Source organism: Crocuta crocuta, unplaced genomic scaffold (assembly GCF_008692635.1).
Source record: "Crocuta crocuta isolate KB4526 unplaced genomic scaffold, BGI_CrCroc_1.0 scaffold149, whole genome shotgun sequence".
In the NCBI taxonomy this organism is placed as follows: domain Eukaryota; kingdom Metazoa; phylum Chordata; class Mammalia; order Carnivora; family Hyaenidae; genus Crocuta; species Crocuta crocuta.
Window position 1 is genome coordinate 3886932 of NW_027551561.1, and position 26988 is coordinate 3913919.

Below are 26988 nucleotides of genomic sequence, written 5' to 3' on the forward strand. Positions count from 1 at the left end.
ACAGGAAATTTCTACTCACTCATGAAAAAATTTTAGTGACTTTGCTGTTAGTCTTGCTTTAAAACTATGTTGAATTTTGCTGGTCTGTTCTTTATTAATTTGATTAATAAACTTAACAATGGAAGCTCATAATAATTCATGGATCCCTCTGTAGAAAAGGACTTCAGTTTCCATACTCTTATTTATCTCCCCTTTAGGCTCTCAGCGCACATGTTCATTTTTGCATTCCTAAGGTCCAGGCCAACCCCTGGCAATTAACAGGGATACATTACCTAATTGTTAAATTAATAAGTAAATTAATGATAAATGTATGAATTGAACCTAGGGAAGCTTGTATAGCAACAAGCATCCTGTAGCTTTAAAAGTAATTCATGACTGGATGATTAACTTTTTATTGTGCTAGTACCTTCTCCCAAAATGATTTTCCCAATTGAATGAAAAGTGTAATTGACTTTTTTTTTTTTTAAATAGCTTACAAATAAGAACCAAAGATTTGCCCATCCTTCTTCCCCACTTCTCTACCCTTCTACTCCAACCCCCCAAATTAGAATCATCTTCTTCCAGGAAATATTCAGGGAAACTTTAAAAAAATTAATAAAGTTAATATACTTTCCTTCTTGTTCACAAGTCACAAGTCATTTGCTTTGGATGAAAGGATAAGAGGCTATTAGGAAAGGTTTATTCTGAATACTTACTCAGAACTGCTGAGTTCAGTATAAGGTCAAGCTTTTTCTTCTTCTTCTGATACTCTTGTGTTTCTGGATCTAAACAGTATAAACTGTAGGAACTCCTCATATACATGATTTTTCTTACCTGAAACAAATATACACATATGTGTGTGTGTTTACACATGCATATATATACACATACATATATGCTTTAAGGTAAGAAAAACTGTATGTATATGTATATGTGTATGTATGTAATTATATATCACCTATGTGTATGTTTATGTTTAAAAAAAGTTTTTTAATGTTTTATTTATTATTGAGAGAGAGATAGAGACAGCGTGAGCAGGGTGGGTCAGAGAGAGAGTTACAGAATCTGAAGAGAGGCTCCACGCTCTGAGCTAGCTGTCAGCACAGAGCCCAACGTGGGGCTCTAACCCACAAACTGTGAGATCATGACCTGAGCTGAAGTCGGACACTTAACCAACTGAGCCTCCCAGACGCCCCTATGTTTTAAATATATTTTAAGGGAAATGGATACTACAGAAAGATTTCCTATTATAATCCAAATGAACTCTCAAATTGCCATCATCATCAAATTCCATATCACTTTGGTATTCATATTTAATTCTTTCAAAAGAGGAGTAAACCCTCTGATGGAGAATTCTTACAAGTGAAATTGAAATTAAGGAGCATTTACTGAAGCTCCTGGGTGGCTCAGTCAGTTAAGCATCCCACTCTTGATTTTGGCGGAGGTCATGCTCTCACTGTCATGAGATTGAGCCCCTGTACTGGGCTCCACACTGGGCATGGAGTCTGCTTAAGATTCTTTTTCTCCTTATTGGTCTATAGAAGCACAACAGATTTCTGCGCATTGATTTTATATCCTGCGACTTTGCTAAATTCATGTATTCTAGTAATTTTTTGGTGGAGTCTTTTGGGTTTTCTACATAGAGTATCACGTTGTCTGCAAGTAGTGAAAGTTTGACTTATTCCTTGCCAATTTGGATGCCTTTTTTTCTTTTTGTTGGCTGATTGCTGAGACTAAGACTTCCAGTCCTATGTTAAATAGTAATGGTGAGAGTGCAGCAGAAAAAGAAATCAAAGAATCAATCCCATTTTCAATGGCACCAAAAACACTAATTACCTAGGAATAAACCTAACTAAAGAGGTGAAAGATCTATACTCTGAAAACAAACATTGTTTAAGTGTCTATACTGCCCAAAGCAATCTACATATTTAATGCAATCCCTGTCAAAATATCACCAGCATTTTTCACAGAGCTAGAACAAAATCCTAAAATTTATATGGAACCACAAAAGATCCCAAATAGCCAAAGCAATCCTGAAAAAGGAAAACAAAACTGGAGACATCACGATTCCAGATTTCAAGATGTATTACAAAGCTATAGTCTTCAAGACAGTATGGTACTGGCACAAAAGCAGACATATAGATCAGTGGAACAGAATAGAAAACCCAGAAATGGAGAAACAACTATATGGTCAACTAATCTTTGACAAAGCAGGAAAGAGTATCCGAGGGAGAAAAGACAGTCTCTTCAACAAATGCTTTTGGGGAAAATGAATGGCAACATCCAGAAGAATGAAACTGGACCACTTTCTTACACCATACACAAAAATAAATTCAAATGGATAAAAGACCTATATGTGAGACAGGAAACTACCCAACTCCTAGAGAAGAACATAGGCAGCAACCTCTTTGACCTGGGCCACAGTAACTTCTGACTACACACATTACCAAAGGCAAGTGACACAAAAGCAAACATGAACTATTGGGATTTCATCGAGATAAAAAGCCTCTGCACAGTGAAGGAAACAATCAACAATACTAAAGTCAGCCTACAGAATGGGAGAAGATATTTGCAAATGACATATCTAATAAAGGGTTAATATCCAAAGTCTATAGAGAACTTCTCAAACTCAACACCTAAAAAACAAACAACCCAGTTAATAAATGGGTGGAAGATATGAATAAACGCTTTTCCAAAGAAGACATCCAGCTGGCTAACAGACACATGAAAAGTTGCTCAACATCACTCATCATCAGGGAAATACAGATCAAAACCACAATGAGATACCACCTCACACCTGTCAGAATGGCTAAAATTAACACAACAGGTGTTGCTGAAGATGTGGAGAAAGGGAAACCGGTGGGCACTATTGGTGGGAATGCAAACTGGTGCAGCCATGCTGGAGAAAAGTATGGAGGTTCCTCAGAATACTGAAAATAGAACTACCCTGTGATCCAGCAATTACACTATTAGGTATCTACCCAAGGATACAAAAATACAGATTTGAAGGGGCACGTGCACCCCAGTGTTTATAGCAGCATTATCAACAATAGTCAAACTATGGAGAGAGCCCAAATGTCCATTAACTGATAAATGGATAAAGAAGATGTGGTATAAATATACAATGGAAAATTACTCAGCTTTCAAAATAAAAGAATGAAATCCTGCCATTGCTAAGCGAGATCAGTTAATCAGAGAAAAACAAATACCATGTGATTTCACTCATATGTGGAATTTAAGGAACAAAACAGATGAACATATGGGCTTCATCTGAGTAGAAGAGAGAGGGAAATAAACCACAAGAAACTCAATGATAGAGAACAAACTGAAGGTTGGTGGAGGGAGGTGAGTGGGAGATGGGATAGATGGGTGATGGGTATTAAGGAGAGCATTTGTTACGATGAATATTGGGTGTTGTGTGTAAATGATGAATCCCTGAATTCTACTCCAGAGACCAATATTGCACTGTATGTTAACTAAAATTTAAATTTTAAAAGAAGAGAGAGAGTCTCCTCTCTCTCACTCCCCTTGCCCCTCCCTTGCTCATGCACCATCTCTCCCCCTCTCTTCCAAAAAATAAAAAAAAGAGCACTTACTAGAACTAATACGTTGAGTATTCATATTATGTATAGACTATTAGTCTTATGAAAGGTAGTTCAAAATGTTTCCCATATTTTCAACTTAGAGAATAAGATTTCTGAAAAACAAAAAATTTCCCAGGTAAAAGTAAAAACTTATTCCAGAACAGCATCTTTTCTTTAAATTGGATTAAAGCAGAAGTGTATATAAATTATAGGCATACAATTTTTATCATATCTATTTAATAGCAGGGAATTGAACATTATTATTTTTTCAATCTTCTCTATAATATTATTTCTATAAAAATTTGTTGTAGCCTTCCTGTCTAGTTAGATAAGATTCTAAGTCTACAGCTGATTTGATTTTCTTTTTATATCTACAAAGGGGTCATCAAGGGAAGTGTGGATATACAATAGTGTAATAGAGGGAAAGAGCATGAAGTAAGACTGAGAAGACCTAATTTTAATTCTGTCTCACCTTTTACTGTGCTAAGCCTCAGTTTCCTCCTCTGTAAAATGAGGATAACATCTGCCCATCTATCCTATAGGTTTGTTGAAAAGCAAAAGCATATAGGAAACCTTAACAAATATTAAGCACCCTATGTTACAGCAAAATGTAAACTGATGGTGCTTTCACTAATACTTGTCTAAATTCTTTTCCGTTTTGAGGTGCCTGGGTGGCTCAGTCAGTTAAGCATCTGACTTTTGATTTTGGCTCCAGTCATGATCTCAGAGTTCCAGCTCCACTTGGGGTTCTGAGCTGACAGTGCAGAGCCTACTTGGGATTCTCTCTCTCTTACTCTCTTTCTATCCTTCTCTACCTCTCTCCCTTTCTCTCTCTGCCTCTCTCTCTCTCTCTCAAAAATAAATACATAAACTTTAAAAATAAATAATTTCCCACTTTAATTTTACAAACTCACAGCCTAATTTCTCAATTTTGTTTTGGCTGACACCCTTTTATATCATATCGTATAATATTAAGATTATTTACTGAGGAAAAACAAGAAGAGAAGTTGACAGACTTTAGATACCAATATAATTCTTATTTAGTACAAATCTAGTACTGAATTAGAAGTGGGAGCTTCTCCAGGTCAGTAATTCAGATCTGATTCAGTCTGGATGATAACCTAAAGTTACAACCGTTTGGATGCAAGTTGGAAATTCCTGTCTGAAGGTACAGATCATCTTGTTTTATTCATTCAGTGAATATTAAGCAAAGACTCATCTACTGCTTCTCTGACTCACTACTATTCCACTGTCCTTAGGCAGAAAGAATATATTAATAAACATAACTGCCAGACTATCTGGTGTTAATTATTCACTGGGAATTTCCCCAAGCCAAGCAGTCATTTGGAGAGAGAAGAAAGGACCTGTTATTGATTACCTAGCCCCGCCCTAAAACAGCTATTCTGCTGAAACACCAAACAAAAGGTCAGGAAATTTAGAAACTGTTTAAAACACATGATTGGTTAGAGCCATCTTTGCTTACAAAACCCCATACTCTTCAGTAGAAAAATTCTCATTTCATGCTCTAACAGAACGCCCTGCTTCCCTTATACAACACTTCCAACACTGTTGTTACACATTATTTGTTGTCTGTTCTTGGCCACTTAAAACTGAGTGAGGACAGCAAGGTTCTGATTGTATCCTTGAATTCTGGCACATAGAAGGTACTCAATAACTTTCTGTAGAAAGAATGAATAAAGAACCATACTTTTCATCCATTGTCATACTTTGGGAAAAGATATTTAGCTTCTTTGAGCCCATTTCCTCAATTCTGTAATAAAAAGAAGAATATTTTATAGTTTTTCATAAGGATTTTCATTAAAAATAAAGGTTAAGTGCCTATCACAGTAATAGGCACTCAAGAAGTAGTGACTATTATTTTTATTATTTTTCCTTTTCATTATAAACTAAGTTCTTCTAAAACTAGGATCATAATATTTGGTCCATAATAAATAAATCTTCACAGGACATATTTCAGAAACCTTCAAAATCACTACAGTCTAGTTCCTCAAGGAGGGAGGGGAAGGAAGCAGTTGATTTTAATGTTAAAGCTTTTTTCAAGTAAATAAAATATACCTAGCAGGCCGAGTTGTTTTGTTCTGTTTTGCCTAACTGTCCCTCTTCATAACAATGGGAACATATAATCCATGAAATCACTTTTAATATGAAATAAATGATGACTGTCTTAGATAGGATGGTATATGAACTCTATAGAATAGCAAATGACTTAATTTTAAGAAAACCAAACTTGCGGCTTTCTGTTAAAAGGATGCTCTATAATATATATACATTACACATACACATTATACTCACACATACATTGCTGCTACATCTTCAACCACATGAAATATTTATAACCTCTGGAACAGGAAAACATAGGCCATATAGAAGATAAGACTGGTATATCTGGGAAGATTGCAAATCTTACATGTAAAAATATTATGCCAATAGGAAGTTCATGTGTGTTACTATTTTTAGTTGGAGATTTTATCTGTGATTGAGAAGTGGAAATGGTCATTGTTGTTGTTGTTTTAAATGACCTTTTGGCTAGAAGTTATGAGATTCAAAGTTCCTTAACTGAGATAAGGTATCTGTCCAAGAGCTCAATTGTATAGAGTACAAGGTTCTATCATGCAAAGCTTATTAACTGAATTCTGTCTGCCCCACACGTACTGTTTCGGGTTTTTTTTACATATACTATAGCTTATTTGGGGTTGTATTGAACTCTAAATATCATGTATTATGCAGGTAGGATTGTCCTGTGAAGTTTAGGAACTGGCTTGGAATTGAGAAGGTCAAGATTACTTAGCAGCATTGCAATAATAATATAAAGTAAGAGATTAGTTGAGATTGCCCAGGGAGAGGGTTAGCCATTATTTTAACACAATTACCACTGATTGTGTATCTGCTCTTAGGCAAAAGGGGGAGTGGCAGAAAATGAGCCTCTACAGATGGCTTCAAGCATATGTCAAGCATGAAAAATAAACTCATCCTTGGGGCACCTGGGAGGCTCAGTTGGTTAAGTGTCTGACTTCAGCCCAGGTCGTGATCTTGCAGTTTGTGAGTTCGACCCCGGTGTCAGGCTCTATGCTGATAGCTAAGAGCCTGGAGCCTGTTTCAGATTGTGTGTCTCCTCTCTCTGCCCCTTCTCCACTCATGTTATGTCTCTCTCTGTCTCAAAAATAAATAACACTAAAAAAATTTTTTGAAAAAGAAACTTATCCTTAAAACACATTTACATTTCTCTGTCACTCTAGAAATTTCTGGAAAATGGCTGACAAGCCAACGTGATATGGATCTTTGAGGTTCAAGTGTATGCATACATTTTGAAAAGTTTGAATCTGCAAAATATTCTAATAGTCTTAAAAACATTCTAATGGTTTCTTAGAGTTTAGACTCTATTATATCCTTTAAGTTAAAATGTTTGCATATCAAGATCAATTATTGTGATATATGTTTTATCTCTCTGTACTGCTTCCCTCATCAATGTGGTCAGGTCTTTATTGGACTAAAAGAAATTAAAATATAATTTTAAAATACCATTCCATAACCTTGCTTTCCCCTCAGACTACAATTTTGATTTCTAGAAAATACCATCCGTATTCATTACCTCCTTTGTCTACTCCCATTCACTCTTCAACTTATAAAATATAGTGTTTATCCCTTTACCGACTCAAACTGCTGCTCTTGTTAAGATTGCCAGTGAAGGGGCACCTGAGTGGCTCAAGTCAGTTAAGTGTCAGACTCTTGATTTCGGCTCAGGTCATGATCTTACAGTGGTGAGCACGTAAGATTCTCTTTCTCCCTCTTCATCTCCCCCTCCCCTACTCACATGTGCACTTGCTCTAGCTCTCTCAAAAAAAAATTCACTAACTAGTGAATACTTTTTGGCTCCCATTTTAAATGGCACTATTGACCTTTTTTCTCTGCAGTTCTTACTTCCTTTGGCTTTTTATCATGATTCTCTGCTGGTTCCCCTTGTATCCTCTGCCCATAGCCTCCCAGTTGGTTTGACCAGCAAGTTTGCTCCTGCTCATCTCTTAGAAGTTAACTTTTCCCCAGAAATCATCCTTACTTCTCTTTTATAGTATAGAATGACATTTTCAATGTTTTGGGGAACATGGAAACATTTGAAAAACTAGTAAAAACACTAGACCTGGGGCACCTGGGTGACTCAGTTGGTTGAGTGATCAACCCTTGGTTTTGGCTCAGGTCATGATCTCATGGTTTGTGAGTTCGAGCCCCACATTGGGGTCCACACTGACAGTGCGGAGCCTGCTTGGGATTCTCTCTCTCTCTCTCTGCCCCTCCCCTGCTCATGCTTTCTCTTTCTCTCTCTCAAAATAAATAGACTTAAAAAAAAATGCTAGATCTTTGAAAACAAAAATGTGTGCATACAACTTAATTTTGCATAGTTTCAAGAGTGCGGATCCCATTCTCTGTATGTTGTCCTTTTTGGTGACCTCATCCACCCTATTCTTCATGCCCATGTGCCAAGAACTTTCACATCTCTATATTCACCTCAAATCCCTTTTTGTGGTTTAAACCCTTATTTCTAACTGCCTATAATCTCTTTTATATCTTCTGATTGTCTTTATTATATTTATGAAATCTATTTCTCTTACAAAGTTTCTTCCTCTCCTTTTAAGGACCCCACCATCCACTTAATAGTTTAGGCTAGAAACTTCCTATTTAACCCTGATTCTGCCCCACTTTCCATATTCAATAAATTCCTAAGTCTATCACATCTACCTCCTAACTGCTTACTGATGAAAGCACAAATACGAAAAGGTTATAAGGAATTAGTACAGGCAAAATCATTTTAAATTAGTGAAAATAATTCTTTTTTTTAAATTCCAGTATAATTAATGTACAGTATTATATTAGTTTCAGGTATACAATATAGTGAGTCAACAATACTATACGTTATTCAGTGTTCATATGATAAGTGTACTCTTAATCCCCTTCACCTATTTTTAAAATTTTTTTAATGTTTATTTTTGAGAGAGAGAGAGATACAGAGCACAAACGGGGAGGGGCAGAGAGAGAAGGAGACACAGAATCTGAAGCAGACTCCAGGCCCTAAGCCTGACGCAAGGCTCAAACCCACAAACTATGAGATCATGACCTGAGCTGAAGTTAGATGCTTAACCGAACAAGCCACCCAGGTGCCCCTCTCTTTCACCTATTTTATCCATCTCCCCCACTCACCACGAAAATAACTTCTTAGGGGCGCCTGGGTGGCTCAGTCGGTTAAGCGTCCGTCTTCGGCTCACGTCATGATCTCATGGTTCATGGGTTCGAGCCCTGCATCGGGCTCTGTGCTGACAGCTAGCTCAGAGCCTGGAGCCTGTTTCAGATTCTGTGTCTCCCTCTCTCTCTGACCCTCCCCAGCTCACGCTGTCTCTCTCTCTCTCTCTCAAAAATAAATAAAACATTAAAAAATTAAAAAGAAAATAACTTCTTAAACAAATATCCAAGTAAGAATAGTAAGCACAGTTTTAAGGTGGATTTGGACAGACCAATCCTTTTTTTCTTTTTCTTTTTTTTTTTTTTTTTCCAGACCAATCCTTTTATTCTGTGGTGATACTACAGGCTTTATTATCTGGGTATTCACTACCACTTAGCAAAACCTATTTTAATCAGATTTTAAAAACTTACATAACACAGAGTTTATTTTAGTGGCAGGATTTATGCTAATAGCTTTTATTTTATTTTTTTAGGGAGAAAGTACATGAAAGCAGGAGGATTGGGGGAGACAGAGAGAGAGAGAATGAATCTTAAGCAGGCTCCATGCCTGCCTTAGAGACTAACTCAGGGCTCGATCTCACAATCCTGAGATCAGGACCTGAGCTAAAATCAAGAGTTGGATGCTTAACCTACTGAGCTACACATGTACCCTATGTCAATAGCTTTATAAAGGACTTTAACTCTGTATTTATAGAGTAATTAAAGACAGAAGTGGTTACATAAAATACACATGTGTTTTTATATCAGACTTCCTTTTCTATTTATAATCTCTGCCTTTACTATAGTCTAGGCCCTTTTCTTGCTTGAATTATTGCCTTCTCACATGATCTCTGCATCTAACTGATCCTCATGCTGATACATCCTTCACCTACCCTCAGGCATGACTCAGATTTATTCATGGCACTTTCCAACCTAAAGTCTCCCATTATCTTCCATTGCCTATAGAATGGTCTAGACTTTGTTATGACATTTAAACAACTGTAAAAACTGACCCCAGTTCAACTTTCCAGCCTTACCTATTGCCACGCAACCTTACACCCTTTATTCAGGCCTTAAAGAATTATGTGCTGTTCCCTAAATGTGCCTTTTATCCTCTCAAAGCTAACTTATATATGCCTTCAAGCACCAAATTAATTCTTTGTATTTGTATCTCATTTAATACCACTGACAGTCCCAGGGAATTATTATTGTCTATTTTTCAGGTGAGAAAGCTGGGACCTGAAGAGATTAGTGACTTGCTCAAATCATCTAGCACCAAACTCCAGTTCAAACTCAGTATATCTTCACTCTAACCAATGCCTTTCCTACCCTCTCTTGGAATGCCTTTTCCCATCTTTTTTCTGTCTAGTAACATTCTATTCATCCTTTAAAGTCTATATCTCATATCACCCATATCTCATCATCCCATGATGACTTTTCTCGTTTCATTCACTTATCCTGTGAACTTTTACTGAGTACTTTTGAGTGTTGGTTAAGAACCTGGATTTTAGAATTAGATGAGATATGGATTATCCTAGTTTTCTGATCCTCTGATTTCTAGTTTTTCTTGTATAATCTAACCATATTGCAAGCATTGTCTTTAGTTTCCTGTTTTGATTTCTTTAGACTGAGAATTTATAGATAATTGTGGGAAGAGGTAAGTAAAGAATTCTACTAGAAATTTAGAACTTTCCTTCAGTCTTTTACAGTGCCCTTAGCCACACCTAAGTAAACGGCAGTTTTTATTTTATTTATTTATTTATTTATTTATCTTTTAATATTTTTTATTTATTTCTAGGAGAGAGAGAGACAGAGACAGCATGAGCAGGGGAGGATCAGAGAGAGAGGGAGACACAGAATCTGAAGCAGCTCCAGGCTCTGAGCTGTCAGCACAGAGCCCGACGTGGGGCTCGAACCCACGAACCGCGAGATCATGACCTGAGCTGGAGTCGGACGCTTAACTGACGAAGGCACCCAGGTGCCCCTAAACAGCAGTTTTTAAAGTAGCTATCCTTGGGGCACCTGGGTGGCTTCGTTGGTTAAGCGTCCAACTTCAGCTCAGGTCATTATCTCGCAGTCTGTGAGTTTGAACCCCACATCAGACTCTGTGCTGACAGCTCAGAGCCTGGAGCCCGGTTCAAATTCTGTCTGTCTGTCTGTCGGTCTCTCTCTCTCTCTCTGCCCCTTCTCCACTCACATTCTGACTCTCGCTCAAAAATAAACATTAAAAAAATAAAGTAACCTTTATTTAGGTTTTTCAAAAACATTCAAGTTCATATTCTTAGAAATAACAACTTTTTATTTTTGTACACATACTGAGTTAGTTTATATACTAATAAAATTATACAATTATGACAGAAGTGCAATGGACACCAACAGTTTTTAAAACAAACAGGCAGATTCTTTTTTTTTAATTTTTTTAATTTTTTAAAAATTTTTTTATTTATTTCTAGGAGAGAGAGAGAGAGAGAGAGACAGCGTGAGCAGGGGAGGGTCAGAGAGAGAGGGAGTCACAGACTGAAACAGGCTCCAGGCTCTGAGCTGGCAGTCAGCACAGAGCCCGATGCGGGGCTCGAACCCACAAACCGTGAGATCATGACCTAGGTGAAAGTCAGACGCTTAACCGACTAAGCCACCCCTGCGCCCCCAAACAGGCAGATTCTTGATAAGCATGCAACTTCACTGGTGAGAGTAGAAGTGAATGGGCATCGCTCAAGAGGCATAACCTGCTAAGCAGGAGCACATCTGCTACTGTGACGGTGCGCTTTGTAGAGAGAATGGAGACTGCCAGTCTAGTAAGTCCTTTAAAAGTAGAAGTTGGTTGGGGCGCCTAGGTGGCTCAGTCAGTTAAGCGTCCAACTTTGGCTCACATCGTGATCTTGCAGCGCATGGGTTTGAGTCCAGCTTCGGGCTCTGTGCTGACAGCTCAGTACCTGGAGACTGCTTCAGACTCTGTGTTTCCTTCTCTCTGCCCCTCCCCCACTTGTACTCGCTCGCTCGCTCGCTCTCAAAAATAAACATTAAGACAAAAAAAATTTTTTTAAGTAGAAGCTGGTTAGCAAGTCTCACAGATTGCTGTGATGATTAAATAAGACATAATTCATTTACATAGTTTGGCATAAAATGTCCAATAAATGTTACTTACTATTACTAAGACCCGTTATAACCTTTATAGAAGGGGTCTTAAATAAAGTATTAACCAGACAGCATTGGGTAGTGATGAGAGGAGGGGAGGAATAGGCTTTTCAGTTTGGGTGAACACCACCTGCAAAGGCAGACCAGTAACAAACACAGCATTCAGGGAGAACATTGGGGAGTTTGGGGAGTTGAGGGCCAATTTTTCATATGCCTCATCTTTTCTTTCATTTTTTAATTTCATATTTCATTTAAGTATTTCATGTATCTTGTCTATTCTATCATATATCTCATATATTCTTACCCTTTTTTGAATACCTAGCATTAACATGGTGTGTGGCAGGGTTGGTATTCACCTTTTGGTATGCCTCTGTTTATCCATCTGTGAAATATGAACAGTAATTATACTATGTGTCCAAACATGAATTAATATTTGAAGGGAATTTAAAAGCCCTGTTGTGAAGATTCAGTGTAAGAAATTTAATATTCTGCCTCCCATTGTTCTGTTTTTATTATTACAGTGCTTTTTTCTAGAGTATTAGCAATTACCATTTTATTACTTACCAGTATGCCCATGTAAAAGTGTAAGCAGCAGTTCTTCTGTAGTGAATCTTTAGTTTGACTGGCTGAAGCCTCTTTCTTGTGACATTAAAAAAACTTTTTTTTTTAATGCTTATGTATTTTGAGAGAGAGAGAGAGAGAGAGCAGGGGAGTAGCAGAGAGAGAGAGAATCCCAAGCAGTCTCCACGCTGTCTGCACAGAGCCTGATGCAGGGCTCACCTCAGTGCTCAATGCATGGCTCTATCTCACAAACCTGTGAGATCATGAGCTAAGCCAAGGTCAGGAGTAGACTGAGCCACCCAGGCACACCACTTGTGAGATTTTTTAAGGAAAGGTCCTCGGAGCAAAACATGGCTTTCTCTTTTTTTTTTTTTTTTTAATTAATTTAGTAAAATCCACATTTTATTTTTTTTTAATAGTTTATTGTCAAATTAGTTTCCACATAACACTCAGTGCTCATCCCCACAAGTGTCCTCCTCCATGCCCATCCCCCCCTCCCCCCCCATCCATCAGTCCTCAGTTTTTGTCAGCATTCAAGAGTCTCTCATGGTTTGCCTCTCTCCCTTTCCCCCACCATTTCCGCCCTTCTTCTCCCCCTTGTTCCTCCATCAAGTTCCTCCTAATCCTCCTATACGTGCAAACATATGATATTTGTCCTTCTCTGCCTGACTTATTTCGCTCAGCATAACACCCTCAAGGTCCATCCATGTTGCTACACATGGCCAGATTTCATTGTTTCTCATTGCCATGTAGTATTCCATGGTATAGATAAACCACATCTTCTTGATCCATTCATCTGGTGATGGACACTTAGGCTCTTTCCATGTTTTAGCTATTGTGGAGAGTGCTGCTATGAACATTGGGGTACATGTGCTCCTATGCCTCAGCATTTCTGTATCCCTTGGGTAAATTCCTAGCAGTGCTATTGCTGGGTCATAGGGGAGTTCTATTGTTAGTTTCCTGAGGAACCTCCACACTGTTTTCCAGATGGGCTGTACCAGTTTACATTCCCACCAACAGTGTAGGAGGGTGCCCGTTTCTCCACATCCTCGCCAGCATCTAGAGTTCTCTGATTTGCTCATTTTAAAAACATGGCTACCTCTTATGTTTTTGGGAATGCAGAACAAAATTTGAACTCTTTGAGAAATGTGAACTTAATGTTTGGTTGAACGCATCCATCATTCAAGGAGTATCACCCTGTGTAGTCCAATATCATCAGAATGGCCCTTTGGAGATGGGGTGGCTATGTAGAATTAAGATGCCTTTAAGCAGGGATTGCATTTTACAAAGAAGATGAAATTTAATAGCCCACAAAGGTGGGTATCTGTGTACTTTGTTCTTTTTTTAGTGATAGGATTTCTTCTTTCAGGAATTAAGTTTTAAATGTGTATTTAGGTGCCGCTTTGGATTCCATTCAACTATGAAGAGTTTCAGAATGAAGAGCTTGGGAGCTATGTTTTTGTTACAATTTAACTGGCTGTTTAATCATCTACCTCTGTTCCAGTAGTATCTAGAATAAATTACTCATGGTAATAATATAAGAAAAAAATATCTTTCCTTAATTGTAATTCATTCAGTGTTAGCTAAATCTGTCACCACACTCTCACTTAAAGCCCCAAATTTATTTTCTATGACATCAAAAGGACTATAATTATATGTAGTTTTCAGCAATCAATAAATGTCACTAAGGACTTTATTTTTAACAGCCACTTATTATATCTTCCTATTTGCTCAATTAAAAAAAACATCTTGGGCATATTTTTAAGTTTAATTTTAACCTAAATGATTAATTTTAAGAAGTAATTTAAAAAAAATTTTTTTGTTAGAGGGGTGCCTGGGTAGCTCAGTTGGTTATGCGTTCGGCTTTGGCTCAGGTCATGATCTCATGGTTTGTGAGTTCAAGCCCACAACAAGCTCTCTGCTGTCTCTCTCTCTGCCCCTCCCCTGATTGCACTGTCTCTCAAATATAAATAAAACATTAAAAACGTTTTTTGTTAGACATTGTGTTAAGGCAGTAATATCATTTCCCAAAACTGAACTATTTTTAACTCAACACAGTCCTTTCCCTTGGAGACCTAACTTTTGAAAGGCAATATTCCGCAATTGAAACAGTCCATGTTCAAGCTTAATTTTCTCTGAATCTATTACTTTACCTATAAAATTATGAAAACATTAGCCTTAAGGAGTAGTTACTATTGAAATTAGCCTGCTTAAAGTGAAGTACTCTACAAACAAATAATAAGTAATGTAATTTCTGGTAATGTCGTCATTTTAAAATGCCCCCCAAACCAAAAGATTTATATTCCATTATTCGCAGTTATGTGAGAAGAGCACTGGTATTGGAGTTAGGAGATGTTTGTTTAGATTGCATAACCTTAGATTCATTCTTTGAGACTTAGTTTCTTCTTCCTTAAAAAATAATTAGCATGCTTATTATGGGGCATAAATAATATACAAATATGAAAATACATCAAATAGGCAAAGCACTAAATATTCTATCACAGTGGTATTTTTATCATTAGTGAATCTTTTGTTGTAGTTCTTCCTGTGGTCAGTTTGTAACCGCGTATTTTCCTAAAATAAGAGTTCATTTAGAAGGTTTATAAACAGGACTACAAAAAACGTTTAAAAACTTTGAAAAGTATTTCTCTCCTAATTATTTAATATACTCATTTTATTAGGGATGTTTATCAACCACAAGTAGTTTTCCAGCTCTGAGCTTAAGTCATGGTGAGAAAGGGGTTATAAAATCATTTCAGATCACTTCATGAACTCCCCAGAAAAGGATGGAAAAGTCAAAGCTGAAATAACTGCTTTACAAAAAGTGGCTATGTGAAGATAAACCTTAGAGGGACTGGTCTTTTCTCTCTTTATTTGTTAGATACCATAAAGCAAGAGCTTAAACAATAATTAGACTAACAAGCTTAATTATTGTTTTCTATAAGTATACTAGATTCCTAAGTATCTAAAACCAGTTGATATTATTCTTCTGAAATTTTTTTTTTTAATGTGAGAGAGAGAGAGCGCATGAGCAGGGGCTAAGGGAAAGGGAGAGAGAAACAGGGAGAGGGCGAGGGAGAGGGGGAATCTTAAACAGGCTCCATGCTCAGCTTGGAGCCTGACACAGGGCTTGATCCCATGACCCTGGGATCATGACCTGAGCCAAAATCAAGAGTCAGACGCTCAACCAACTGAGCCATCCAGGCACCCATTCACTGAGATTTTTACACAAAATATGAACTAGAGATTTTTGTTTTATTTTCCCAACATTATATTATTAAGAAAGTAAATGTGCAGACAAATTTAAAGAACTCTACAGTAAACACCCAAATACACACCCCTCCTGTCTCCACAATTAGCATTTTGCTCTTTTGGCTTTATCACATGTCTACTCACCTATCCACCCTGGACTAGAAGTTTTAAGTAGGAAAACTGTTTCATTTGTTCGTTTATATGTGTTTTATGTAGCAATATATAAGAAATTTTTTAAAAGTCAAGGCTTTACAAGCTTCACTTTTCTGAGTGAATTTTACATTAAAAATATGCCATATGCATAATATAAAAACATGAATGGAAAGATTAACCAAATTCAAGAAGAGGAGTTATACAAACAGAGAAGAGGGAAAGGGCTCATAAAGAAGTTCACAGGGGGCTTCAGTTGTGTTGTTTTATTTCTTAAATTCTGAAGAGTAAGATGCTAGAATATGATAGTACTGTCCATTGAGTATCTGGCTGTTTGTTATCCTCTCTGTTCTTTGCTGTATGTTTGAAATATTTCACAATTAAGAATTAAAAGATTTGCTTCTTAGTTTTCTTTTCCCCTGGCAAAGTATTGTTCACTTCACTTAAGATCCATTGTCCAGTTGGCCTTCCAGCTGAGGTGGATTAAATAGAATCTGACAACCCCATATCTTTTCTCCGTTGATGCACTAGCTAAAGAATGATACAATGTACCCCCTTTTTACTAAGGATTGAGGAGTATAACTTTTGCATACTTCTTGGTTTTGCCTAACCCAGAGAGGGGGGGAAAACCTTCCTGTATTTTATTTAAATTCCTTGAAGATAGTTGATGACCTGGTTTTTGAAAAGTATATAATTGTGTAAGTATGTGATTTTGCATGTTCACCTGATTTTAGAAAAGAAAGACATGGAAAGTGAAATATGGCCAGGGAAGCTGATACATGAAAGCTCGAAGAGATAATGATGCTGCTCAGCCAGGGCCTAGAAACTTGACCAGTCTAAACAAACTGCATAGTACTAGATTGCTTGTGAAAGGGCTGAATCAGTCCTGCTGCGATTTGAACTTTTGGCTCCTGAAAGTCTAGGACAGGCCTGAAAATAAAAATAAAGCCCTTACCTAACTGGGTTGTGTTGCAGGCCCTCTACTGGATTCTCCGATGAAGGAAGCATCTATGTATCAGAAGAGAATGACACCAGGAGAAAAATGAGGCAGTGAAAAGGAGTCTTATACCAGCTTATACCCTATACCAGCTGTGAGGGAGATCACTAATGTATTGATTACTTCAGGAAGTATTTATCTAGAACCCTAAGAAAACTATAGTGGTGTGTGGTATAAGGGATCAATCAACCAACCTAGCACTGTGCTAGGCTCTTTGAAGCCCACAAGAGAGAGTTACTGTGTCTAATTTATGCCACAGAGAGATAACTTATATGGCTTAAAATAGTTAAATGTTGAATAATGATACAGATTATAACTTCTAAAGGAATTAGAAAAGTGTCATAGCATACTATAGACCAGGAATTGATCATTGGGCTTAATCGGAAGACCTAGGCTCATTCTTTAAAATGTTTATTTGTTTATTTGGAGAGGGAGAACATGCACATGCAAGCGGGGGAAGGGCAGAGAGAAGGAGAAAGAATCCCAAGCAGGCTCCTTGCTGTCAGCAGAGCCCAATGTGGGGCTTCATCTCTCGAATCATGAGATCATGACCTGAGCCAAAATCGAGTTGGAGGTTTTTTTTTTTTTTTTAATTGAGAGACAGAGCATGAACATGGGAGGGGCAGAGAGAGGGGGAGACACAGAATCCGAAGCCGGCTCTGGGCTCTGAGCTGTCAGCACAGAGCCCGATGCAGGGCTCGAACTCACGAACAGTGAGATCATGACCGGAGCCAAAGTTGAACGCTTAACCGACTAAGTCACCCAGGTGCCCCTCGAGTTGGACTCTTGACTGAGCCACCCAGACACCCCTAGAAGAGCTAAGTTCAAATCCAAGCTCTGACACTTGCTGTGTAAACTTGGGCAGGTCCCTTAATTTCTGAGCCTCAGTTTCCTCATCTGTAAAATGAAGCTGATAATCCCAGCTAGCTCTGCTTGCCTATACACAGGATTGTAATGAGAATCAAGTGAGGATAAATGTGAAAACCCTGTAGAGTTTCTAATTATTGAAAATGCTGAGAATTGAAAGAAGGCCTTGAGAAATAGGTTCTACATGGATAACTTGACAGACTAGATAAAAGTGGTGTCGGAGAGGGACAATTTGAACAGAGAGGAGAATGAGACTCCAATATAGGAAGACAGGATAGAAACCATCTAATAATAGCAAAGATTTATTTTGGGAAAATGGGTAAAAAATAGTTACACTGATTGTGTTTGAGAAGGGATGAAATTAAGGGTAATATGACATAATGACTGAATTATGGTAGGATTTAAATTAAGGAGGATCTGAAGGCTCAAAGGAAGAGTTTGGACTTGTTCTGAAAGGGAATAAGGAACTATTTAGGGATTCTGAGTAAGGAATTATTATAAAAGTACTTAACTCTTAGTCGTTTTGATAGTGTCTTAGAAACTGCCTGACATACAGATATTCAGGATTAGTCCAACTGAATTCAGTCAGTCAATCAACAATAAATAGGATGAGTTAGACACATTTGCACCTAGAGTCTAAGCTTCTTATCACCTAGATATTAGTCCGGTTCATCTTTTTCCTTACCTGTCACAAGGAATGATAACACCTGCCTTGCTAATAGGTTTATTTCAAACATCAAATAAGATGATGATGCCATCATTGTCCACAAATGCAGTAAATGCCTCCTTCACATAGGATACTATGTAAAGAAAGGAGAGAAACAAAATATAGATATAAATGCCTTGGAAAATCTTGTGATGAATATTAGTTTGAAATGCAGAGTTCTGAGGGATTTGGTAGCAGGAGGATGGTATGCAACAGCCAAAAGATGTACTATATTTAGTACTAGGTTAGGTCCCTATTGTTGTCAGGACCTGCTAGGCATAGCTAGGATCAAATAGAGGAGAAAATACCAAGTGCAGTCAAGTAAGTGAAGTCTCCAGGAGTTCTTCTGTTGGCAGTAGAACTTTTCAGACTTAACCTGTTCTGTAAAGAACCTCCATCATCATGGAGACAGTGTAGAATACTGGTTTAAGGAAACAGGTTCTGGAACCAGATTAACTGGCTGGGGTTGAAATACTCCTATCTAACGTTAGGCAAATTATTCAATCTCTCTTAGCCTCATAAAGGTAAGAATAGAATTATAGAGTTGTTTCTGAGAATTAAGTGAGATACTGCATGTAGACTCTTAATAGAGGATCTGGTACACCGTGAATGTTAGCTCAACAAATGTCAATTATTGTTTTTATTTTCAAGACTTCCTTAACTCATCTAGCCTCCATTTTTTGTTAGTCCCCAATTCATTTTCTCTTTCTCTATCTCTTGTCTCACCCCATTCCAAGACACTGAAGGCCCCATTTGGCTCATTTGCCTACAATATGTTCTACAGCATAAGCATCAAACAAGATCCTTAAATATCTTCTGAATTTAAAATTATATTATCTTCAAAATAGTTTAAGTATTACATATATTTTGTTATAGTCTAAGTAATTCTTTGAAATCAATGATCCTTAACGTAGTTTTTCATATTTTTTTTTATAATTTACTCTATTTTTCTAGTTTCTCTCTGTAAGCATGTGTCATGTACATATAGATATATCTATATTTTTTTAATGTAGTATATAGAAGATGGGATATAGAAGAGGATCTTGGGCCCTGAGTTAATTTAATAGATCAGAGGATGGGAGGCACTAAGATTCCATGGGAAAATAAAATCTAATCCTTTTAGAAGGGCAATTGATCATATCTATCAATTCCTAAGATGTTTAAAATATTTTAACTGCCAATTCCACCTCTAGGTACAAATCCAAGAAATATATTCATATGTATGCATAAAGACGTGTTCATAGTAGTATTGTATATAATAAAGATTGTAAACAATTTAAATGTCCATCAGTAGTGGGCTATTTAAATAAATTATATACAATTCTAAAATAAAACACTATGAACTCCTTTAAAAGAATGAGGCAAGTCTATATAAACATAGAAAAATGTCTAAGATATAGCAATAAGTGGGGGGAAGCAAGAAGCAGAATAATATGTATAATATATGGTATATAATTTATGCTTGTGTGCATGTGTGTTTCTTTTTTTTTTAAGTTTTTTAATTTATTTTTGACACAGAGAGAGAGAATGAGCTGGGGAGGGGCAGAGAGAGGGAGACACAATTCAAAGCAGACTCCAGGCTCTGAGCTGTCAGCACAGAGACCGATGCGGGGCTCAAACTCACAAACCGTGAGATCATGACCTGGGCCAAAGTTGGACGCTCAACCGACTGAGCCACCCAGGCGCCCATGCATGTGTGTTTCTTAAAGGGCAGCTTCAATATATTAATGTTTGCATATGCAAGAACATTTCTGGAAATGTTAACAGTAATCTCTGGGAGTATTGGGAGTGATGGGAATGAAGAGAGTGACTTTTAGTTTACCTTTCTGAATACTGAAAAAAGTTTTAATAATTCAGCATGTGTTACTTTTACTTTTTTTAAACTAGTTTTTAAAAAATAAAGTGTTTAAAGAGATAGAATGGGAATTAAATGGTTAAATGTTTTATAAGGTGTGTTGAATGTGAAAAGTGATCTATAAATGCCTATTATTTTTACTAAACAATAGCATGTGGGGCCTTTGTAACCTGAAGAAAGCAGCATGTCAGCATCTCTTCCTACTGGAGCATATGGTGGTTAAGACCATGGGGGATGAATGCCTTAGAGATTGCCTCTCATGGAGTTGATATGCAGATCTTTTCAGTATTCCCATTGCTCTTATGGTGGAAAGTTCCATGGAAAGGACTAGAAGGGTTCAATGACATTGTTCTATCCAGTATTTAAAACTATTGTCAGATACTCTTTTAAATAAAACTATTAGCCACATGGTGATTGCAAAATGATTGCTTTTAAGAGCCTTTGTTTACAAAGTTTAGTTTATTGTATTGTGTGAAGAGTGCCTTTGACTAGGTGTAGTGAGATACCTCTTGGTGCTGTCTGGGCAACGAGTTTGGAACTTGGTGTATTATCTTGAGAGTTTTATCCTAGCGTTTTACAGATTAACAGGAGACAGAATGTTGTGCGACTCCAGGTAACAGGCTTTTTGTTTTGTAACTCTTTGAAGTGTTGGTTTTCTCCCTTTTGACACTCAGGGGATTAATTTACTATTTATGTCTGTAGATATACCCTTAGAGAAAACATAAAAATACAAATAGGTCTTCTGACAGGTATAATCTTATTTCTTATGACTAGGTATTTTTTAAATAAAGTTATATAAGCTAATAAATGTATATAAATTAAAATGTGCATAAATTAAAATGTACAATCAACCTGTTATTTCAAAGTTTAGAAATACAAAAATCTAGTGAACACTGCAGATCTCACATTACTGCAGAATGCAATAATAAGTTAATGTAATTAGCTACCTAGCAAACAATAATAGTGAAGACTTCCTGGATGAAATGGTGTGGTACCTTGGGGAAATTTGTATGTATTTTAATCTTCATTCCTTCCTCAACTTCAACTTTTTTTTTTAAATTTTTTTTTAATGTTTTATTTATTTCTAGGAGAGAGAGAGACAGCGTGAGCAGGGGAGGGTCAAAGAGAGAGGGAGTCACAGACTGAAACAGGCTCCGGGCTCTGAGCTGGCAGTCAGCACAGAGCCCGACGCGGGGCTCGAACCCAGGAACCGCGAGATCATGACCTAAGCGAAAGTCGGACGCTTAACCGACTAAGCCACCCAGGCGCCCCTCCTTCCTCAACTTTTCACAGCAGATACAAGTACAACTAGCTTTCTGTTAGCCCATTGGATAAAGTCACTAGAATCTAGAACTCTGACATCAGACTCATTGACTTGCCCGTCCTGCTTTAGCTATTTTTCAGATTGGTGGAAAAGAGCATAGAGGATTATTTCTAGTCAACATCTTAATTTCTTCAGTGCATAAATTAAAATGTATAGTCAACTTTACCTCAAGGTTGCCAGACAGACTTCTGAGGCCCCTACCCACTCTCAACATACACACACACACACACACACACACACACACACACACACACACAGGTTTTTTTTGTTATGTATTGTTTTTTGAATGTTTAATTTATTTCTGAGAGAGAGAGACAGCATGATCAGGGGAGGGTCAGAGAGAGAGACACAGAATCTGAAACAGGCTCCAGGCTCAGAGCTAGCTGTCAGCACAGAGCCTGACGCGGAGCTCGAACCCACAAACCGCGAGATGATGACCTGAGCCGAAGTCGGACACTCAACCGACTGAGCCACCCAGGCACCCCTCACACATAGCTTTCTTAATGACTTGAAGAAAGGCACATAGGTCTTTTCCCCATTAAGAATTTTTACCTCAGAGAAACAGTCAAAAGATCAGATAAATGGAGGAGTTAGAGAAGCAAAGAAACTTAAAAAATGGAAACATTTAGGGGTGCCTGCCTGGCTCAGTTGGTACAGCATGTGCCTTTGATCTTGGGTTGTGAGTTCGAGCCCCACACTGGGTGTAGACATTACTTTAAAAATAATATATTAAAGGGGCGCCTGGGTGGCTTAGTCGGTTAAGTGTCCGACTTTCACTTGGGTCATGATCTCACGGTTCGTGGGTTCGAGCCCCGCGTCGGGCTCTGTGCTGACTGCCAGCTCGGAGCCTGGAGCCTGTTTCAGTCTGTGACTCCCTCTCTCTCTGACCCTCCCCTGCTCATGCTGTCTCTCTCTCTCTCTCTCCTAAAAATAAATAAAACATTTAAAAATATATATATATTAAAAATAAATAAAAAGATTTATTACAGCCTTTCACTCTGATCCAAGATTATTCTTTGGAGACTCCAACTCACTGATTTTATCCCTGAAGGGCAATCTGCTCCTCAACCTTCCTCTTAGCTCTCTTAAGTTTATAGAGCCATTAAGTCCAAAGAGTACATTTTTGTGCCAGATACTCTTTTATACTTTACATCTGTTAGCTTAATTAATCCTCACAGTAACTTCATAAATTAGGTACTAATACTGAGCCACAGATTAAGTAATTATCCAAAATACACAGCTAATACTCTGGTTTCTCTTCAGATCGCATAAATCTTTCACCTTTTACAAAATACACAGCTAATGGTGACACCAGGATTCAAACCCATCCTATTAATTCCAAGGCTAGGATTTTTTTTCAAGTATGATTAACATACAGTTTATGTTAATTTCAGGTGTACAATATAATGATTCACCAATTCTTTACATTTCTCAGTGTTCATCAAGATAAGTGTATTATTAATCCCTTTTATTTCACCCATTCCCCACCCACCCATCTGCCTTCTGGCAACAACCAGTTCTCTATAATTAAGAGTCTACTTTTTGTCCCTTTTTTCTTTGTTCATTTTTGTTTCTTAAATTCCGCATAAATTCACATGCGTGAAACCATATGATATTTGTCTCTCTCTGACTTGTTTCACTCAACCTTATGCCCTCTAGCTCGATCTGTCTTGTTGCAAATGGCAGGATTTCATTCTTTTTATTATTGAGTAATATTCCATTTTATATATAAACCAAGGTTAGGATTTTTAACTACTGGGCTCTACTGCTTTGAGTTAGATGACTGTTTAACTTAAGGGAATTAAATGTATCTTTTAGGACTTCTAAACTGAATGAAATTCCTTTGCTAAGGTTCCCAACTCTCACAAAAACAGATTTGGGGACATTTCCTTAGGGTTTTATTATCCCATTTTACAGATGAAAACAAGTGACTTAGCCAAAACCTTAGTTAATTAAGTGGCCATGTTAGAACTAGACCTTAGGTCCTCTGGTTTCTGGCCTACTGCTTTTGGCACTTTACAAAGTCACTTTTTAGCTCATTAGCTACCTTCCCTTCAAGTGATCCACCCACGATGAAATTTTGTTACAGCAGCGAAAGCATGCCTACATCCTTCACTCACATGTAAGCACACTTTCATGTCTGTCCTGGAATACCGATTGGACAGCAAGTCAGTCTCTGGTTTTACACAGTTTTACAGTGTTTGTATCCTGTGGATAGACAGATGAAGGCATAGTAATGGAAGTACTGACGGATATAAGAGACATCTATTTCTTTGAAATTGTGTTAATACTTTTAACATAATTCTATAAAAACTTAATTCGATCATAGCTAATGCTGTCAAGAGTCAGATTAACATTATAGAATATTCACATTTTTGAGCCTTGAAATGGTCAGCAAATGACATGACAAAATTTATTTTAAACCTTCTAACTTCAGAGTGTGAAAAACAACAATTTTTCTTCAGGGCCTTTGTGCACATTTTTTTAAAGCCCCTTCTGACTTCATGTGGAGTAGAAAACTAGCTTCATTTATTTCATGTTGCTCAGTCTAATTTGGAATCATTTTTGAATTCCTAGAAGCTTAGGTACAGAGAGCTTGCTCCCTAGAGCCTCATTTCCTGACAGTGTAGAGTAAAGGATTAAATTGAGCTGAAACTAAATTGATTGACATTTTGACACTCTGCAGATTGTGAAAAGAAAAGGAATTTGTTAAACTTTTAAAACAGTAGCAGAAAGAACTATTCCCTTAAAGGTACCCCACTTTGCAAAGATGATTCAGGGTTTTTTTTCTAAAAAAACTATGAGGCACATTCTAGCACTTTACCAATTTCCTATATTACAGTTTAAAGCGAAAATTTAACTTTGAAAGCTTTTGAAAAGGCCTAGATGGGGGTGTTAAAATAGACTCCACTGAACAGGCACTGGCAGAGGTCTTTTGAGGGGAAACAAAGGACTATGCACTTCTGGAGTGTCACTATAGGAACCTATCTATAAAGACAAATATACATATTTATGAAATCCTTATCTTTAGCATTTTTTAAATGCCAGAGATATTAAGTGTGAATTGAGTAAGATACATTTCCTGCTGACTTCTTTTTCAGACAGATATGATAATCACCATTCCATCATCTTTCCTAAGTGGCATCAGTTAGTACTGACTTCGATAAAACCCCATCTCTGCTCTCATGAAGGGAACTGGACTCACCTTAGCAGTGCTCTTCTAAACAGCCTGCTGTGTTTTTTTGATCACTGCCAGGAAGCTATAATAAATTACAGCCTGGAAGAAGTTTCAAACTGGCAAGTTTGCCAGATATTTAAAGCAATTTATTTTGGGGTGTATCAGCAGATTTTTTTCTTACACTGCCATTTGGGTGCCTGCTGACACAGCCTGAATAAATCTTTGAAACATTTTCCTTACTAGAGATGGATGAAGACGATGATGCACTGGACTCCAGACCTTTCATTAACTCTTCACTTGCCAACTGGTTCTTTCCTATTACAAGATCTGTAGGAAATTGGGGCACCTGGGTGGCTCAGTTGGTTGAGCATCCAGCTTCAGCTCAGGTCATGATCTTACGGTTCNGTCTGTAGGAAACTTAGATCCCTGTTTCCAGTATGAGTTTGCAAAATTTCAAATCCCTTGGCAACAACTTAAAGGTGTTTTTCAAAAATGTTTATTTATTTATTTTGAGAAAGAGTGCAAGCGTGCATGCCCCCATGGGCACAAGCGGGGGACAGGCAGAGAGAGACAGAGAATCCTAAGCAGGCTTTGTGGTATCAGCTCAGAGCCTGACTAAGAACTTGATCCCACCAACCATGAGATCATGATCTGAGCCAAAATCAAGAGTTGGACGCTTAACCATCTGAGCTACCTAGGCACCCCACCAACTTTAAGTTTTAGGGAAGGATAAACTAACAAGAGAGTTTTTGTTTTTAGGTATAGAATGTATAATTTAGATTATTTCATTAGTAGTATTTAGAAAATTGCCAAACTACCTAATAGGAAAAGAGATCTGAAAAATTACAAAAAACAAAGACACATTTCGGGGCACCTGGGTGGCTCATTTGGTTAAGCGTCCGACTTCAGCTCAGGTCATGATCTCATGGTTCGTGAGTTACAGCCACATCGGGCTCTGTGCTGACAGCTCAGAGCCTGGAGCCTGCTTTGGATTCTGTGTCTCTGTCTCTGTCCGTCTGCCCGTCCCCTGCTCATTCTCTCTCTCTCTCTCTCTTCTCTTTCTCTCTCAAAAATAAATAAACATTAAAAAAAATTAAGGGGCGCCTGCGTGGCTCAGACAGTTAAGCATCCAACATCAGCTCAGGTCATGATCTGCAGTTCCTGGTTTCAAGCCCTGCATCGGGCTGTGTGCTGACAGCTCAGATTCTGTCTCTCTCTCTCTCTGCCCCTCCCCTACTTGCTGTCTCTCTCTAAAATAAATAAACATTTGGGGCGCCTGGGTGGCTCAGTCAGTTAAGCATCCGACTTTGGCTCAGGTCATGATCTCATGGTTCATGGGTTCGAGCCCCGTGTCAGGCTCTGTGCTGACAGCTAGCTCAGAGCCTGGAGCCCGTTTCAGATTCGTATCTCCCTCTCTCTCTGGCCCTCCCCTGCTCATGCTGTCTCTCTCTCTCTCTCTCAAAAATATATAAAAACACTTAAAAAAATAAACATTTAAAAAATAAATAACCAGACATATTTCTTCTTGATCCTAGCATACGTTGAGTCTTAAAGTGACTTCTTCCGAATTTTAGTCTCTTTTGTCTTGTGATGGGATAGTGAAATCATTTTTAAAAATTGTTGTTAATTTCTGGCTCTAGAATTCCTAAGACAGTTTTATTGATATATATTTTAGTCAAGTATTCAAAAAGCATAAAATGCTTATGCCTGAAAATATTTGTTCTGATGAGACTGGAAGGGCAAGAGATGAGGGAGCTAACTTTTACTGAGTGCCTGCCCCAAGTTAGCCACTTTTGTAAACCACTATATAGCATGCAGGAGAGAAAAGAGATTTCTTTTTACAGAGAGAGCTGCCTCTGGTAGGGTGAGTTGTTCGGAACATCAATAAAGGATTAAATTCTGGGCGCCTGGATGGTTCAGTCCGCTAAGCTTCGGACTTTGGCTCAGGTCATGATCTGGTGGTTAGTGGGTTCGAGCCCGGCTTCAGGCTCTGTGCTGACAGCCAGCTCTGTGCTAACAGCCAGCTCGGAGGCTGGAGCCTGTTGCAGATTCTATGTCTCCCTCTCTCTCTGATCCTCCCCTGCTCTCTCTCTCTCTCTCTCTCTCTCTCGGAAATAAATAAAACGTTTTTAAAAATAAGAAAAAGGATTAAATTCATGAAGACAGCAGGG

The 26988-nt window shown here is 37.8% G+C and overlaps 1 protein-coding gene across 2 annotated transcripts in view; it reads left to right on the forward strand.

Annotated features, from left to right (window-relative positions):
- SSH2 (slingshot protein phosphatase 2) overlaps positions 1–26988 on the forward strand; it is a 250679-nt gene that overhangs the window by 113635 nt on the left and 110056 nt on the right. The window lies entirely within an intron of this gene.